A 19,048-nucleotide genomic window follows, 5' to 3' on the forward strand; every position below is an offset into this window, starting at 1 on the left:
CCCGCATTCGTGGAACTCTCCTAGGCATAGTACCCATGGCAGCACCAACCAGATAAGATGCGTGTACACAATGCATTACAGCTTGTCCTGTCGGCTCTGCCAGCCCCTCGCTGGCGATTCAGCAGACTGAGCTGAAAACAATTAAAAATATAATGGCACGGCTCTCTTACCTGGGAATTGACCCAGAAAGGAGATTAGAATAAGGCTATGGGAAAAAGCACGAGGTAGCTGACAGCTTCACTGTTCTCCATCCCAGCCAAGTGTGCAAGGAATAGATGATAAGCCTCAGCCTGATTTCGCTCCTACGACCATAAAGCATGAGTAAGTCACCAAAGCCACCAGAGCAAAATCCCTTGGGTACAGGGTCAGCTCTCCACACCTCCAGTTCTGTCATTTGCTCCCATCAGTGGAAATGACTCTTCTGTCAGCAGCAGTGAAGCTGTGCCTGGCCTCAGCGCTGCAGTTCTGGCTAGTTCAAACTGCCCAGAGGGATGGTGTTCAGCCAATGTGTTGGGCAAATTCCAGTTTGCACTGACAACCTTCCTTCCCCAACACCTCCCTGCAGGATAAACTGGACATAGAAAGCATGGCTGTTCTTTACAGGACAGGCACTTTAAGCTGCTCTACCATAAATCTGATACATGGTCATTTTAGGAACTCTGTGCCCCTCTTTTCAGTGGATTAGAATGGCGAAAAAGGCTGTTTTATGAGAGCTCAGTCTAGCATTCGTACTGTCATCCTGTGCTGGGTATTTATATCTAGGTAACAACATTTGTCCCAAACCACACAGGACACACACTAATCCAGACAACACAATATATGAAATAAATATACTTGTTCCCACACATGCCGATAGCTTTGGTAGTACTGGATGATGACATCACATGTGGATTTCTACGGAAAAGTTGTCAGTCCCACTGAGAAGCCAACAAAGCAATGCCTGAACGCAATTAGTGACATACTTTGCATTACCAACATGACACTGGTTTTACGTTGCTGTTTTGACACCCATATCTTGTAGAAAAATGCCCAATCATAAAACTAGCCTTTTCATGTTTTAATAAAACATTTTATACTGCTCTCCCAGCTACCTTCTCAGAGCAGTCAAGTAGTATTACAGCATACGCTTATGTGACATGGCATGGATCCTAGAAATATACTTATGACTCCACAGATATTCACCAGGTGAACCCAGACAAGAAACTAGTAATTTTCTATATTTACCCATCCCACCATATCAAGTTTGGGGTGGGGTAACGGTGGGAAAGCAGAAGAAATGGACTGGGGCGACCCCTGTGTGAACTCAGCAAGAGATGTTTTTACCTCACTCCAAAGAGTTGGTCCCTGGTATTCTGGTCATTCTGCTGGGGTTTCAGAAGCATCTGTTACGTTCAGTCACCTTTTCTACTGCCTCATGTTTTAGCCTGGCTTCTTTTTTAAACCTTTAACGTTACTGCTTTGGCTTATGGATATTTATAGACTCTCTTTTTTGGCCATGTGCCTATTTTTTTCTCTAGCAGTTTTGTATGGTGCTTTTTTACTACTCTCTCCTTTCAGTCCAGTTCTTACACCAGACAGCACCTTTTTTCTTTGAGAGAGGGAGAGAGAGAAAATCAGCAGCAAGGGCGTTCAATGAAATTTCATTTCATAACAAGATACATAAAATCCTTTGACAGGAACAGGTGGGTGGTGGTTCTTAGTTGGTTTTTTTTTGTGTGTCTGTCTTTTCGGTTCCCCCCCCCCCCCTTTTAACATGCTCTGCATTGCATGGAAGCACTAACCCATAGTGACTGATCCGACTGGCCCTGCATACTCCACCAAGCTTGAAACAAGAGACCTGACTTTGGACTTGGTTAGCTAATCCTGCATATCATGGCTTTGTGGAAACAGATGGAAGGGGGATGTCATCAGCTATTTCTTTGCCATTGCTTCTTTCCTTTGCCTCAATGCCCAATACAGATTTTTATGTACGAGGAACTCCAAGAAATACCAAAAAAGTAGGGGAAAACCCAAGTGCTCACTCTGATGGTTGGAAGCACAGTATAGATTAATTGCAGCTCTCCAGTGCTGGAAACTCTAACCTATGAATACATAATCATCATAGATAACTGCTGAACAAAACAGCTGTTCAGACACCCCATTACATATATTTATAGTGGTGGCAACTCAGAAAAAAAAAAGATACTGCTTTACAGAGAGACTTAAAAACCAATGCAATTTGCAACACACACACACGCATTAAACAACCATAAAGCTCCCCCACTGCACTGGCACAGTATTATAATATATGTTGGCATTATGTCAGGAAAAGCAGTTTCCTAGATTCTGCCACATTAATGTTCATCCTAATGAACTCTCTGGAGGAACTGTCATAAATGACAGAATATCATAAGAGAGCTTCGCCTCCAATAAAGGCCAGTGATAGCATACACTATGATTATATTCAAGGGACAAGCTCTGATCTGTGATGTTTCAAGGCAAGGCAGTGATATTTCTGGTTTATCAGTTATTCATTGGGTTAAGCTTGTTCCTTTCATCTCTGCAGTAGCATTTGAAGTAGGATTCATGGAAAAGAACTTTAAAGATGTCCTCCAAAGTTATTAGAGATAATAATTGAAATAGTTCTTTTAGCTGACAATAAAGTCAATGGCTAAAATTACTCAAGCTTTTAAAATCAGATAATAAACTAAGTTTCTTCCTACTGGTAATCAGCTCATTTGGTTGCAAAGATCTCAATAAATTCAGCTTGATTAACTCCAGTCTAGTTATAGAAGGTTATTCAGTGTTGTATAGTTGGTTTTTGGTGGGTTTCTGTGAGTTTGGGTTTGTTTTTTTTATTGTCTAGACACTGGGGAAGAGGAGGAAAGATGGGACCACATTTTCATCTGTGGGCAGCTGGCACACCTTCTTTGAATTCAGTTCAGCTTTCTCAAGTAGGTAAAATGAAGAAGATGGGAAAGGAAGGTTGTCACCCCTCTGGTTTCCCCCAGCAGCAGGTTCCTGGACTGTGAGCTGTTTTGTTGAGAGTCAACAGCCCCCCAAGCAGGGAGAGCCCAGATGTGGGACCTCGTGCCAAAGGCATGCCAGCAGTGGTCTGATGCACCCAGGTATCGCCCTGCGGCTCAGCAGGGGCCCAGCTTGTCTGCCTGCAGCGATGACAAGCCTGATGGAGGAGGGTGTTGTGGCCCTCTGCTCACAGTGGTTTTAGGATATCCCTCTGACAGCAAACACAGCTGCTTTCCCCAGTGGGGATGCAGGGGATTTGGGGTGGGCCATAGCCCTGCCAGCACAGCTGTAGCTACTGGAAGATAAATAACATGCAATTCAGAAAACCTGGAAATCACACTGGATTTCAAGGAAACCATACTGGAAAGTGGCAGTGCACACAAAGTCTAAGCTGGATAAAAACATCCAACAAGTCACTGCACTTTTGCACATCCCAAGTGCCAGCAGTTCACCCGCATAGGAAGTCCGAGCTGTGCTTTACTGACCCATGGGCTGCACCGAATAGGACTGAAAAGAGAGATCTCACTTTCTGAAGGGTATGATATGAAGGAATGACACACCTTTGGGAAAACCAGCGTTTCACAGTTCTGTGGGAGCTACTGCAGGACTAATTATATCTACAGAGTATTACAGCGGTACAGACTTACCTTGACATGGAATATTTCTCTCTGTTCAGCTGCTACTTTTATGCCACTCAGGGAAGTTTACTTACAAGAAACCATTTACCCTACAAAATACGTACAGATCCCAGGAGCAGTGACCATTCCCAAGTGAATGGTTTGCAAAGCAACTCCCACCTGGTGACATGAGACATTTCTCTCTTCCAGCACACCCTTCCTATGTACCAGCACAGCAATCGCACCTTAGATGCTTACAAATTACAGCTCTTACTACCATCCTTTTTGCAGTGACATCTGACAGGAGAACTTAATTCAGCAAACAACTAATAAACGTAACAGAAATCACCAGTAGCTCACAGACTGTTTCCTACTTCATTTTAGAAAGGTAGGTATATGCCTTCCCATCCATAATGAGTGTTATCTGAGGACAGCTGCATTTACTCTATTGGTTGCTCCTCACACAGATCTTTCCCCTTCTCCTGTTAAGTTTCATTCCTTTTTCAGTGTCTCCTCCCCGATTTCTGCTCCTTTTCCTATCTTCCGCCTCCTTCCCCCTCCATCTCCCCAGCTGATAACAAATGGAGCACATGGGATTTCAAGTCACCCTATCAAGCCAAAGATACTTGAACGACTGTAATTAGCCCAAACCAGTTCCATCATTTCTTTTTGAAAAGAGCAATTTCATATAAATTGTAACTGCACTGTAGTTTCCAGAGAAACAGATACTGAAGTTTAGGATCTAAATTCCAGCCCCCATGTTGCAGCTGTCTTCTCCCTTGGTGCAGGATATAAGCCCACATAACACTGCAGGAAAAAGCAGCCTGACACAGAATAACTCCTTCATCATTTCCATGGGCAGCAAGGGATAAGACACCAGATGTGCTGTTCTTCACATGCACCAAAGCTAACAACAGTCCTCTGGAACCAGCATGTGCTGGGATCAATTAAATCCATCTTCTGCCTGTCTCTGACCAGCACTGCACCAGCAGCACAGGCAAAAAGATGTGCAATTCCCACTTTCCTTCCTGGGCTCTGCCACAGCTTTTGAGGAAAACAAACCCTGCTGCATTTTTGCAGTCCCCTTCCTTACTCTTTCTTTCTTTGCTTTCTCCTCTAACCCCTACAAAAGGGGTGGTCAATATGAGCTAATACAGCCTCCTGTGAGATTAAAGCAATTTAGCAAGTAGATGTCCTCATTTAATAATCTCACCACCTCCATCATCGTGACAGCATGTCTTCAGCAAGCCATTAAAGTCTAAAATTTAGTGGGGATAGGAGATAGGAAGGCCTGTCACAGTCACCAGAGAGCCAGTTCCACAGCTTACCTGTCAGCTGCAATCAGGCATCAAGAAATTCCTATGCTATAGATTTAAAAGAAAAAAGAAAAAAAAAAAGGAGGAAAGAAAAATCAATCACCATCATCCTGATGTGAGAAAATCCCCAGTGCTCCAGACATGCCAGGTAATTCATCACTTCCTCATAACATATATCAGTCCCTCGCTCCTAATCAAAAATAAAACCACCAGGAATTGAACATATGGAAGGCAGTCCTGCCTCTATGGAGCACTTCCAACACCTTCCCCCCAAAAAACCACCCCTAACAATAGCTATTATAAAGTATCCCATCCCAAGGAGTCAAGTATACTTCAGTATTTAAAAGAATATAAACTGGGGCAATGACATAGTCATTAAAGCAAGTCCTCTCCCAGGGTTAGGAGCAAGAAAGCTCTGGAGACAGTCCAGGGCTGAGTCTTTTAAGAGTCTTCAGAAGAGCTTTAAATAACACCACCCAGCCCACCCCACCCCATCACCACTACCAAGCAAAGCCCCTTCATCAATAAGACACCAGTTTTCAGTTGCAGTTACCTACATCTCTCACATAAGCTCAGCCAGCTCCAGAAACCCAGGACACATAAGGCCAGAAGCTGAGTCACCTCCCTGCATTTTATCCACCTGCTGACCGGTCACCTCCCAGTGGCTCACCTGAGCCAATTACCCCGCTGACACTGACAGCTGTAGAGTGTCATTGAGCCCACCTGAGTTCTGGTTTGGCCCTGAGAGGTGCCTCCTCATTTCTTCATTTCTCTGCTACGGGGGTCACCAACGTGAGTAGCTGGCTGCCTTCTGGGGGCTGAAGATAGGTGGGAAGAAACCCCCTGGGAGGATGCACAGGCAGCAGGACTCAGCCCTGTATCAGGATACAAGTTAGATCCCAAAGCACATCAGCTGCGTGCAAGCTGCACTGCAGGTTAATTAAATCACCATGTTGGCACCTGTAAGTGAAAAGCAGAGTCGGGTGTGAGGTCTCCGGTTTCGAAAAGCAGGCTTTCATTTTTTTAGGCTCCCTAAACAGCAGAAATACAAATGCAGGTAAAGAAAAGAAACACTGCCTTGCCTTCCTCATGGTTTGTTTCTGAAAAATAAACCAATGATTCCTTCAAAAAATGGTCCTCAATCCATGTATTTCTAGCTTTTACTCACTGCTTGAACAAATGTCATGCTCCCGGAATGCTTGCAGAAATTTTGGTTTGTTCTTCTTTTACCATCTTCATGAATTGCCCTGAAGCTTACCTTTCACTTTTCACCTTCTACATGTTCATCAACTCTTTCTTGCGACATTCGCTAATTATTGCAGACAATTTTGTTTAAGGAAGGTTTGCTCCTTTCATGCCAATCTTCTCTTCCTACTTGACCCTGCAGTAAAGTCGCTAATCAAAATAAACACAATCTGACTGGTTTGCATATGTAGAACAAAGACGGTAAGTGGGAAACAAATGGGCAATGTTACAATCCATGGTGTTTCTGCTCTGCAAGTTCTCCACCTCTGCCTTACTAGAAGGAAGTAAAACTTAGTTAAAGGAGAATAAAAAGTATTCCCTCTTTCATCAGTTGCCCCACATTGCACATAAGTAATGATTTGTGTGGGGGACACCATTATGTAAAGAAGCAGAGGTGGAATATGAGCACTGTTTATGCCAAGCAGCAGATGGTGGAATTATATAATCTGAAATGTTAGATATGTATATATATGCGTATAGATAAATTTCACTGAGGCTATAGGAAATCCCATCTCGGGGACAATGCCTGTTGCTAGTTGTGGCATGCATCTATACACTTTGTGACAGCATGAACTCATTTTTGGCTGCTATGACTCAAGAATAAAAAATTTAGGTGCAATTCCATCTCAAACCTTATCCCAGTGGAAGCAAAAAGGAAATAATTTGTGCTAAAACTCATCAGAGGGAAAGTAAAGAAATTATCATCACTTTGTTTCATACAAAGTGTTTTCAAGATTAGTATTCTGCAGCCACAGCTGTTACCATAATGCTTCACAGCAATTTTCCCAGGAAGGATACTTTAGGCCGACGTCACCCAGCTCCAGAGGGGTTTGGGAAAGGGGCAGAGGGGCCTTGCTGCAGCAGAATGTGCTGCATTTCCTGCACTTGCACCAGGCATCCACCAAAGCTTTGCTCTTCTGCCATCACGTCCCATTGCCTTTCCAAAGGTTTGTGTCTGTGTGAGCTAACCAGTGCTGTAACCTGCCAGCCGGGTGGGAGATGGCATCGGCCAGCAGCAGCCCTGGCAGCACTTGGAGAGCAGGAACACCCCATGGTTAATTCCCCACCACTGGAGGAGATGGAAGAATGACAACAGAAAGAGGCCCCAGAGTGCATCAAGGTAATTCTCTTCAGCAGCTCCCACACTCTTAAAAGGTCTCTGTAGCACTAGAGCTACAAACCATACCAGAGCAAAACTTCCCAGCACTGACTTTGCTATTGTAATAAAAGCCTGTAACAGTTGGTTAAGTCCAAATGCTACTCAAAGGAATAAACGTGAAGAAATGCTTTGTCTGACCTTCCTTTTGGAGCACTTCAGGCTTTCAAAGCAGCACAGAAAGAGTACAGTCGCTCCTGCCTCTGCTCCCCACTGGTGAGATGAAGAGGAGAAATTCTGCATGGTTTGGACGCAAACAGTTATTCACAATATATAAATAAGGCTTACTCAGGAAGCGATCCTGAAGGCACTTAGGATAATCCTAGTGATAAGTACCAAACTGGCTGCTGAGTGTTTGCCAGACTGGGCTTTAAAATAGCATTTGTTTAATTTGCAAGTGTATAGCATGCTTTGATGAGTAACTGTCTGGGGTCAGACCTAAGAAGTCACTGCTGAGTTCAGCTCCTGGGAAAGCAGCGATGTAAATAGCCAAATCCATAAAAGAATGTGAAACACCAGGTACGTGTTGCATGCTGAAATCCTTTGAAAATCTGGCCAAGTCTGATGGATGCTGATGATGCTCTGAAAGCCTAGCCTGGAAATGTGCTGCCACAGTACCGGGTAAGCACCCAGAACCCGCTGGTTATGGCCCCAGACACAAGATATGTGGTGTTTGAACCCTGCTGCTGCATGTCCTTAGCTGTTATGGTGCTGGGGTCGGCGGCTGAGGCACCATGGGGCACCCCAAGCTGTGCAGGAGGGCCCCTCCGGGCACTGCTGCAGGCATCCTTTGTCACACGTTGCCAGCACGAAGGAGCGATAAAAGACAGTGTGGATCCCAGGTGTTCATAACGAAATGACCATGGTACACAGGGCACCCAGCTGGAGGTAACTGTCTTCACCTGGACAGGAAAGAGAAAAATTTTGACCCACATTTTCATAAAAAATGACATACTTAAATGCTGATGGTTGACCTGTCCCCCAAAACAGCAAACTGAACATCTCCACCAAAGTCACACACATTATAATGCTTGTAATAGCTGAAGATTTACTGAAGAGCTGCACCATGTTACTCAAAAGCCACCGTCCCAGGAGCTCCCTGGCCCTTGGAGGCTAAAGCCAGAAGCCTGTTGAAATAGGTTTTATTCACTTTGCAAGATACATTTGCTCAAAAATACCAGTGAGGTGTGACACAGAGCTGGCCACTCCCTGTCCCCAGGAGGGCAACTACCCAGGACAGCTACACCACCCTTGCACCTCCTCACTCCCGCTCTGATGCTGCCAGGAAAGCGCCTCCCTGACTCCACGCTTGGTTTGCTCATCGGAGACTGCAGTCACGCCACTACCCTGCTGATTAGCTCTTGCATCGCTATTACCTGGGCACCTCTGCAATGGGCCATGTCCCTGCGACACGATGCACGGTGCAGGTGCGCAGCTGTGCCCCATCACGGTGTGGCTCCGGGAAGGAGGGACCTTGGCTGCAGGCATGTGGAGCAGCATCTGTCCTCACATTGCCAAGGACACCAGGAATGGGCTTCCAACCTGCTCTCTGTTTCAGCACATGAATAGTTACTACCACATATCTTTGGATGGTAACGCCTTTTTGAAAGAGGAGAATATGGACATCTTCTCTGCAAGCTGGTATTATGCTTGAAAATGGCTGTTGGCCTTTAAATGCAGAAAGAAACAAGAGCAAGCTTTGAGTGCACATTAATTTAAAATGTAATTTTCATCCTCTGCCTAGGACTCACATGGGATTTATGCTATTAAATATTAAATACCAAGACCTTTATGCAATGAGGCAGGTTTATTGAATAAAATTATATCAAACAATGAAGTCACAAGCTTTGCAGATATTAACCATGTAATAGGTTTCAGAAAATATTGCAGCGTAAGGACCCAGCGGAGAAGCATCATTCAGTCAGTGACTCACCTGGAGAACTCCTGGCCCAGGACGAGCGGACACCTGCACACCCAGCATGCACCCTGGAACAGGGGGGCCCGTTCCTACCACTGCAGTGCGCTGATCTCTGTCATTTTTCATGTAGGCCAGACTTCCACATAAAATCAAGTGTTTCTGAAGTTCAGCTCATTTTCCAATTCCAGTGAGGTCCACAGGAAGATACAATTTTTTTTCCTTCTTTTTTTTCCCCTTACATTGCACTCTAGGGAATTATTTTGAATATTCTGCATGAGAACAGTGATTACTTTGTCAAGACTGGCTGTCGGAGTGACATGATGCTGATTTCATTCTGCGTCTGGATGGGAATACAAGCACTTCTTGAGCGATTACCAAAATTGACTTCTAATTAACACTGGTGCCACTAAATCTCAATTCTCCAGGGCTTGCAAATAAACAAGCACAATAGACCCCCAAGTATGGACAAGATAAATGTGCTATACTAAGTAAACATTCACTAATTTTATTATGTTTATAATCTCTGGGAAGGAAGAGAAACACTCAGTGGCTTGACTTGCAAGAAGGAAAGCTGAATTCTTTGTTGTAGCCCTGGCCCTCGTCTTCTAAAAACCTAAGTGTTTCTGAATTCAGATTGTAGAGGACTCTACAGCAGAACACTACCAAATTAAACAAAAAAAAAAAGCAGGGAGGGGGAAGATGACCTCACTCTATCCATTTATGATGCTATTTTACCTTTGATTTTGCCATGTTCAAGAATAACTTAAATAACGGATGTAAATTATAATTTTGTTACATTTAAAATATTTTATATGCCTTTTGAAGGAAACAGTTTTCTCATGTGCTTTGTATTTCAGTAAAAACTTCCAGTTTTGATAAACGCCAAAAACAGTTTTTGAAAGCAGTCTGTTAAGAAAATTATTACATTTTTTTACATAAAGACTAAGCATAAGCAACCGGAATTCCTCTGCACTCCAGTACCATAGATGGAAAGATGTTACTTTGATGGAAGTCCTTGACAGTTACAAGCCTTTTGGCTGCTGCACCATAAAATTAATAGTGTTGACATTTCATTTCATGCAAAGCAGCAGTCCATCACTTCTGCCAGTCATGTGCCAGCCTGTCTTGGATGGGGTGCCAGCACTGCTTCTGTAAGTGCTTAGCTCCATTCCAGGAAATTTCATCCAGCTCCACTTCTACGTTTGATGTAGAGGAGTGTTTGGTATTTCCCATGCAAGACTGATTTCCTCCTGGTGCTCTGAGAGCAGCAGCAGCACTCCAGGATGCCTTGCTCTCCTGCGGCAAACCTCCTTCCCCTGTTGTCCGGCTTTCTGGAACTGTTAAAATATCCAACTTTCCACACTTCCAGGTAGCAAATAACAGGAAAAGACCACTCTGGAGTGTGGCACGAGAAGTCACGATTCATGGCCTTTTCCAAAACAATCTCAGAACAATCGAGTAGTGAAAATAACCTGTCTGACATTAGCTCTTGCTCTCCAGTTGATGGGAAAGACAGAGCTGATAAGGATAAGGTTATTTCTTCAATCTTAAATGTTAACTCTTAATATTATGATATGGTTTTTCACTTGAAGTTTCCCAAATTTAATTAATTCAGTTATGTGTTTTACCCTTAGCTCCTCTCAGGATTTTAAACAACGGAATGTAATGGTTATTATCCTACTTCACAGCCTGACTGATACCCAAATGTAACACCAGTTAACTCACCTCTACAACCATGGAAGATCCAGGGACTAATAATGCTGATGAAAATAACATCACTGATTTAAACAGACCATATCTGCCCTGTTAACCTTGATTTCAGAAGACCTGCCTAAATGTAGTCTGGACTATGGTTCAGCATAAACACCGATTAAGTACCTAGTCAACATCAGGCCCTTCTCATTACCTCTGAGGTTCATGTATTTAAATGTCTCCCTAACCCAAAACATCCAGGTCTCCGGTTACGAGAGTGCCATTTATCAGCAAGTTTCCAAAGCACAAGCTGGGAACAGGCGAAAGCACCAGCTCTAATAAGAGCAGGAGAGGCTGGTCCTATTTTTGACCAGTTCTTAGTGGAGAGAGGTTTGGGAAAGCTCTTTGGTCAACACAATCACCTTACAAAAATAGAACAAGAAGAAAAAGAAACCTCTTCTTTCCCAAGTTCTTCAAATGGACTCAATGTTCAGAGAGAAATTTTTAGAACAGAAGACCAATGTGATGAAAAGTAATTGGAAACCTGTTAGAACTGCTTTAAAAAGATTGCCTTCGGGGAAAACATCCATTTAAGAGGAAATAAAGAAGCATAAGAGCCTGGAGGCTAAGTAACTTTCAATAAAGCATACGGCTTGCTTCTGAAGCCGAGGTAGCGCGCCACTCCAGGCTGAGCACCCTGCAGTCCTCCGGCACGGCGGAGCAACACTCCTCTCCTCTGTCCCCAGCTCAGCCACAGCACTCTGCCCATCCCAGCTACTGGGGAAAACCCCACGGAGAAGCCCAAGCAGCAAGGCCACGGGTACCATGTAATGCTGTAAACACTGCATACATTTAATTTCTGTTAGAAGAAGTGACCAAAGGGATTTCTGTGGTACCATCTGCAGTTCCAAGTTTAACCTATGCCACAAGAATGAGATTTCAAAACATTAATGTCTCCCACGGGCTGTGGAAGGACACTGTGTACCTTCAAAATCAGCTGCCTCCACCATTTCTGTTGCATCTCCCTATAGCCCAGCAACCTGCAAAGGATACAGCTAGCCAAAGTAGCAATAAAAATAATTTACAAGGTCAAAGGAGCGCACCATGCTTTGGGCATTAGAAGTCTCAGCTTGCTCTAATCTGTGTTGATAATCAGCACCAGAGACAGCAGGGAGGACTTTCCATCAGGGTGTTACGCTGCTCGGTGTCCATATGGCTCAGTGATATTTTGCTCATTTTTATTTCATGGTTGGAGAGATGGGAGTTTTCCTTGAAGCTGGCAGGCAGAACAGACAAAATTCCCAAGGGATTTTCCTGTTCTGGCAGCTCGCTGCGAGGAGAAGAGTCACTCAAGGGCTCTCGCAGGTGAGAGCCCTCCGGAGCAGTGGTGATGTTCAGGACATGGAGATACCGTGCAGGAGTCTGACAACCACTTCTCAAAGAAATGCTGCGGTACTGGGAAAGGGTCTCGCTGGAGAGCCGGCCCCAGGCATCCCGGCTGAGCAAACCGTCCCCCGCAGGGTCACCCTCCGAGTCTGGCTGTGCCCCTCCCTGCGAGACAGCACCCACACCAGTGGCACGGCAGGACGATCCCAAGCCTCAAGCACAAGAGCAGGTCCCTTGGAACACCTGGAGGGAGGTGCCTTCAGGCCTCTTGCAAAGGTAATTGTAACACCTATCATTACCCAGATTAGTTTATTTATTACGTGGACTGTCTCTGGTTACTCTATGACCACAATTTTTAAAACTGGATTTTAAAAAAAAAAAAAAAAAAAAAAAAAGGCAGGCTAAGAGGTTTGGAAACCCTGGCATTCTCCTCAGCACTGAGCCACCCCGAGAGAACGACCCACACCACAGGCATCACGCCCTCGGAAAGCCCCTTCTTGCCACCTGACCCACAGCACAGCGGCATCCAGCAGCAGCAGCTGGCGATGCAATGCAAACACAGCTTGGCCAGGGAAGCAATGATATCCCCAGCGGAGCTCCGAGGAGACACTCTGCTTGGGCTTAGGGGACCCTGAGGCATGGCAATGATGGGGAAATGCACAAGTCCCTCACTAGATTTTATGCAAACACTTTATTTTGTTCAAATGTATAATTATGTTCTTCTTCAGCAACTATGTTCAATAGTGACTGTTTGAGGAGGAAGGGGATAATTTTACAAGTGTTTTTAAGAGAAGTTAAAAGCCAAAAACGTTTGATTGCTTAGTACAAATGACTTTTGCATCCTCCTATCCCCATGTTTCATTGTCTGCAGACTTGAAAAATGAAGAATTAAAGCAACTGTCTGAAATGAATAATAAAACAACATTTTAAAGGCAATAAAATAGCTTATATCAGATTAGAATGAAATTTAGAATTCACATATATTTACAAAGGAGCACTTGGAGGAGACTAATCCAGGCAGGTTTGATTAGTGAGAAGGCAGGAGAGCGGATCTGTGACAGTCCCGTGAGCACTGACCCTGCCCGGAGCACAGACGGGGTCCTGCCCCAAGGGCACCTGCCCCCCCACCCAGGAGGATCCTGCTGCAGCACCTTGCCAGCTTGGACGAGACCCCATCCCGGGGGGGAGCAAGGGGGAAAAGAGGTAGAACCCTCTTTCCCTCCCACCCCAGCTCATTTTGCAGTGACTTCATTCAGGGTTTTTATAATTGAAATGACTTGTTCTTTCAATCGAGTCGCACAAGGCCTTTGCTTTTCAATGCAACCATGAACAAATACTCAGAATTTTGGTGACACCGCATTATACGCATACATCTGTCAGAAAAGCTATGATATCAAAGCCATTTCCTCCTTGGTTTATGGACAGCATTAGCTGTCTTCCACACAAGTCACTTATGCCAATCACCATTTTAGCCTTGCTTTAATATAATGATTATACGGACAGAGATGGCATTGTGAACAGCGGCAGCAATGACTGAGCAATTCCACAAACGGCTGCAGCAAAGGGGCTGCAAGTTAAATGGCACACTGGGGGACTTTGCATTTCGTGCAGTCATTGTATGAGAGGACAATTGTTTGCCACATCTTGCAAAGGATTGAACATGTTTCCCCCTCATCTATGTTCCTTATGCAGACTTTAAAAATCTCCAGCAGGCTGGAAGGTGGCCAGTGCCGTGGGAAGGGACTTCATGAGACTACAGGGCTGGGACAGCTCCACTGTGGGATGCAACCACCTGCTTCTCAGCAGCTCTGTTCTGCTGCACAGACAAACGCTGCCCCTGCCCCAAGCCAGCCGTGCCACAGTCCATGCACCGGCAGTTGGGCTGTCTGGGGACGTGGAGCTGTCGGACAGATGGCCTGACCACTCTGGGCCAGGAGGCGCCTGCACCCCCCTGGACCAGAACGCAGGGAGCAATCACTGCACGGGGTCCAGCCCAGCGCTGAAGTGTGGGAGCCCTCATCCAGACCAACACCACTGCAAACAACAAACCAAGTCGTCCAGTTCTGCTGACATCATGAGGGTCTCAGGATATGATGAACAAGTGATGAAATCATTGCATCTTTTCCCTCAAAACTTCAGCTGAGCCCCAGACTTGCTACTTTTCCTCCCAGTTCCCCTGTTTCTGATACCTCTGCATATCATCCTTCACACATGGGTTAGATAGAAAAATATCTTTTTTCGGATGTTTGCCTCGTCGTCAGTGAAGGGGGGGTAGTTGAGCAGACAGACAAGGGGACTTGGAAAACCTCATGTCCCCAAAGACGTGTGAATGTATTGGTGAAGGTTCAGACTGACACTTCTCCTCCTGCCCCAGAGGTAGGGAACGACATGGTTGAACAGGCACTGCATCCTGATGCAGCAGCCACTGGCTGACCACCGCCACCACTCTGCTTTGGCATCTTGTTCTGATAATACTTCCAAAAGCACACAAACCACTTAAACCCAAGAAGAGCCAGCAAAGTAAGCATGGCCTGGGAAGCATTAGGATACATAGAAAAGATGTACAAGTAAATATTGCCACATAAATAATGACAGCTTGACACTACGACTACCATTTTTCTACAGGTATTTTGATGTTTTCACTTATGGTCATTATAAATGACTTATTCCTGTCCCTAAACACCAATGAGAACTACCATAAGTAATATTCTGACCACAAACAAGTGCAATAAAATTGATCAAGGTGTTGACACTTAAAGATACAAGCAAACGAACATGATAAACTGCCAGGAACTACAAGCAAGAAATAAAATATTCTTTCTTTGTAAAATAGCACCTGGCAGGGATGGTTATTTTGACATTGTTTTTGTGTAGACAATTGCTTTTCAAATTACTTAGGAAAACCATTTGGCCTCTCACAGCAAAACAAATCGGCAAAATGGCACTTCTGCCCTTGGAAACAAGGTGTCCCCATGCAGCCTGCCCAGGGCTGGTCTGTCCTGTAGACAGACCAGGGGGCCCTGGTGGCTCTATCTTCAGTTGTCCCACCCTCCTACACACTGGAAATGAATCAGTGTGTGTGCAAATCCTAGTAAAAATCTCTGCACATTTCCCTCCTGACCCATTTATATTTCAGTTTTAACTAAACTGTGTACTATATGTCAACAAGATTATTGTGTGTATGCACCTAGTTCTTATGAAAGAACTGACAGATATTTCCAAGTTCACTTCCCAACCCTTAACTCGGAGTACTGTGAAGAGGTTTTGTAAAATAACTTTTCCCTTCCTGTGCTTTTTTCCTGATGGCAGCTGTGGGTTCCTCAGATCCCTGCGCAGCTGCAGGCACCCTTTCACAGCACTCCTGCAAACTGCCTTGAATCCTTGGATGAGGTCAAGCAACCTGTCGAACCAGTGCCTTGATGGAACCAGCAGCCAGGGTCAGATGCCTCAGAGGGTGGTATAACCACCCCCAAAAATCTGCAAACACATGTAACAGGCTCTCAGGGACATTACTGAAGTACTTGCACTGCTGTAATGTCTCTGTACAGGTGAAGGTTGCATTCAGCGGGGTGAACCGTTTCAGGCAAGTTCATTTTCACACTACAGACATCTCTGCTCGGTTGTTTTTAGAGAAACAAACGCTCAGCAACAAGCCCTCTCCAGGACCAGGCTGCAGATGGGTAAATGCCAGCACGTGACCTTCCTACCCCTGAAATCCCGCTGCTTTACTCCGCACCCACCTGAAGATGAAATCTTCATGATGTGCCACATACTGTGACTAAATTGCAGCCCTAAGAGCCTTGAAGAGACTGATGGAAATCACACTTGCCTCTTGCAGCCTGTTTGGAATGGGACACGAGCAGAAGTCATGTCCCCTCTTCTACATCAGGAAGACCTGAAGGGCTGTTAGCAACAGTTGCCACCCCACTTAATGAAGGGTAATTAGTTTTCCTTCCCTTCCATCTTTTACATTACAACACCCACTCCAGAAAAATATTTATGTTATTTTAAGCTTCTGCTACTTTAAAAAAAAAAAATAGCACTAGAATGAAAATATCACTGTGCAGAACAAAGGTAGAAAGCACAACAGAGAAGTCGGGTCCTGAAGCTGGTGAAGGGTGTTTCCCAAATCCAGTTTGGGAAGACCAGAGAGATGCACTGCATTAAAATGAGCAGGATTTCAGAACATCTGTCTTTACCTTGGCAGAGCTGAAAACCCCATGTATCGGCCTCACCTGCAAGCTTTCCAAATCCCCAGCAACACTGGAGGTGCAGTGAGCAGACACGGGACAGGGCTGGCTGTCCAAGAGTGTTGGTTGCACCACAGATGCAGCCCCAAGTCTCAGGTGCACGGCCGTGGCTGGCACTGACCATGGGGACACCAGGGCCATCTCCCCTCCCACCCCACTTCACCTGCTTTGTCTACCAAGACACCACAGTTCACAGGGAAGCAGCTTGGCTTACCTTGATCGAGAGGATTATGCCCCGGATTGCAGAGGCAATGGTCTTCTGCACCTTCATTTTCTAGAAAGCCTCCACTTCCCAAGGCAGTTCTAAGTTTGCAACATGTTGGACCAAAGAAAATGAGGAAGACACTGTTGCTGATTAACACTTTTCCTAGCAAACCAGTGTGGCAAATTCCCTGGAAAAGTGAAAAATTATAATGGGCAGTGCAAAATAATGGATTGCACCAAGCAGTTTGACAGCAACTGTTTGATTTGAATTCAAAGAGAGAAAAAACGGCTGGGTCTAAACAAGGCTGTTGACCATGAAGTAGGCTTTGCTGTAACTGAAGTGAAAAGGCCAATTCATCAAGCTGTAATGAGAATCTCATTGTCATTCATCTTTTATGTGAACATTTGCAGGCAAGAGTCTGGATGTCAGGGGAAAGCCCTGTAATTAATTTCTCTCTGTTGTGTAAAAGGTAACAGATCTGAACGATGGGTTCTGTGCCCGCACAGCTGCCTCAGATAAAAATCGAGCAGATTACTTAGGTCTGATTTTTACTTTCCTTCAAAAGAAAAATAAATAGCTGCAGAAAAATTAGAATCATGAAAAATACATTGTTTGGAAGAAGGGAAGAGGCAGAAGCCTACCTCCAAGACATCACATCAGCAAGAACAACTGAAACCCTCGCAGCGGGGGCAGAGGGGGAGTATAATTTGTTTGCAGTGGGAGCATTTTATCCTCTAGCCCAAGGTATCAAGCCAGGATTAAGACCAAATAACAGAGGCAGTGATCAAAGTAATTTGCCATGGATAATTTGCCCTCAGCATATTCAGAAGACAATGTCAAGGCTCCCTACAATTACAAAGTCCTGGCATCCTGGCATCCTCTCCATTGTGATTGCTTTAATCAAGGTCTTTTTTTTTTTTGACGCACAAGAGGCACTGGAGGACCTGACACCCATTGAAAGTCAGCAAAATTTGTATGCTTAATAGCAATTTCTGTCTTTTGACCTAGCTCCCTCCCACAGCTCCAGTAGCTGTAGCCTGCAGTACAAAGGTAAGAGCTCATGCTGAAGCCACTCACGCAGCTCTCAGCACTGCCACGCTCTTCGTGCTCACACGGGTGAGAGACCTGCAGCATGCCCAAAAGCTGGGGGAACCCTCCAGACCTCTCTGCTGAGGGGCAGATGCCTGGTTTTTGTGCCCTGAGGTACTGAGCTGAGGGGCTGAACAAGTCCATCGCAGGCAGCCCAGCTCTCAGGCGAGAGCCCTCGGCGCCAGCCCCCGTGCAGTACGCAGCCCCCTGCCAGCCACACTGACCTGGCTGCAGGCTGCAGATTGGGGGTGCTGGGGGTGGTTTGGGGTTGGGATTTTTTTTGTTCCATTTGGTAGTTTTGGGGAGTATTTGGCAGTACTTTGGGCTGCTGTGGGATCAAAACCACGCGACCTTTACAAAATGTGGTGGGTTGTAGAACTACATGATATAGTTGCAATTAAAATTATTTCCTATGGCAGACTAGTTTGATGGATCAGTTTTAAGTGCACATGCCACACTGAGGGACGCAACACCGATACAGGTGCCCAGGCGATGCTGCTCTTCCGGATTATAAAGATAACTCCAATTAACAAAGACTGTACAGTGGACTCCGGATTTCCCACACTGGTGAAATGGAACAGCCTTTTGGAGAACTGTTGCTAAGAAACATCGACAACACTCTCAGGTAAGCCAGAAGATGCAGAGGGAAGAAAGACGTCTACTTTCTGGTAAAGGTTAGTGATGTTCCTGTTGTGCCACATTTGTACAGGCCTCCTCAACTCCTGCAGATACTCAAGGTCTGATTCAGGAGAGCTCTGGCAGCACTGTGGAGGAAGCCCCTTACCCATGCAGATCAGCGCGGGCTGGAAGAAAGGGTTAACAGACTTGACTGTCTCACTGTCCAAACATAAGTTTACCATCTCCCTCAACTCTCAGCTCAGTTTTTGAAGGCAACAGCTTGTTTAGCTTCACCAAGCATCACATTCAAAGCCTTCACTCGCTGTCGCACTTCCTCCTCTCATGCATTTGTGATTAATTCCTCCTTTCACCTTTGAAAAAGCAGAACAAGGGCAGCTGGGTATCTAAGTCCAAGCTCCTTTGAAACCCTAACTAACAGCTTATCCAGTGAGAATTTTGTCCATATACTAATTAAAACTCAGCAATACAAAGCATGGTCTTGCTCCCCCACTGCAAAGTCCAGAAGGCAGCTGGCTTCCCTTCCTAGAGG

The sequence above is a fragment of the Falco cherrug genome, chromosome 1 (assembly GCF_023634085.1).
Source record: "Falco cherrug isolate bFalChe1 chromosome 1, bFalChe1.pri, whole genome shotgun sequence".
Classification (NCBI taxonomy): domain Eukaryota; kingdom Metazoa; phylum Chordata; class Aves; order Falconiformes; family Falconidae; genus Falco; species Falco cherrug.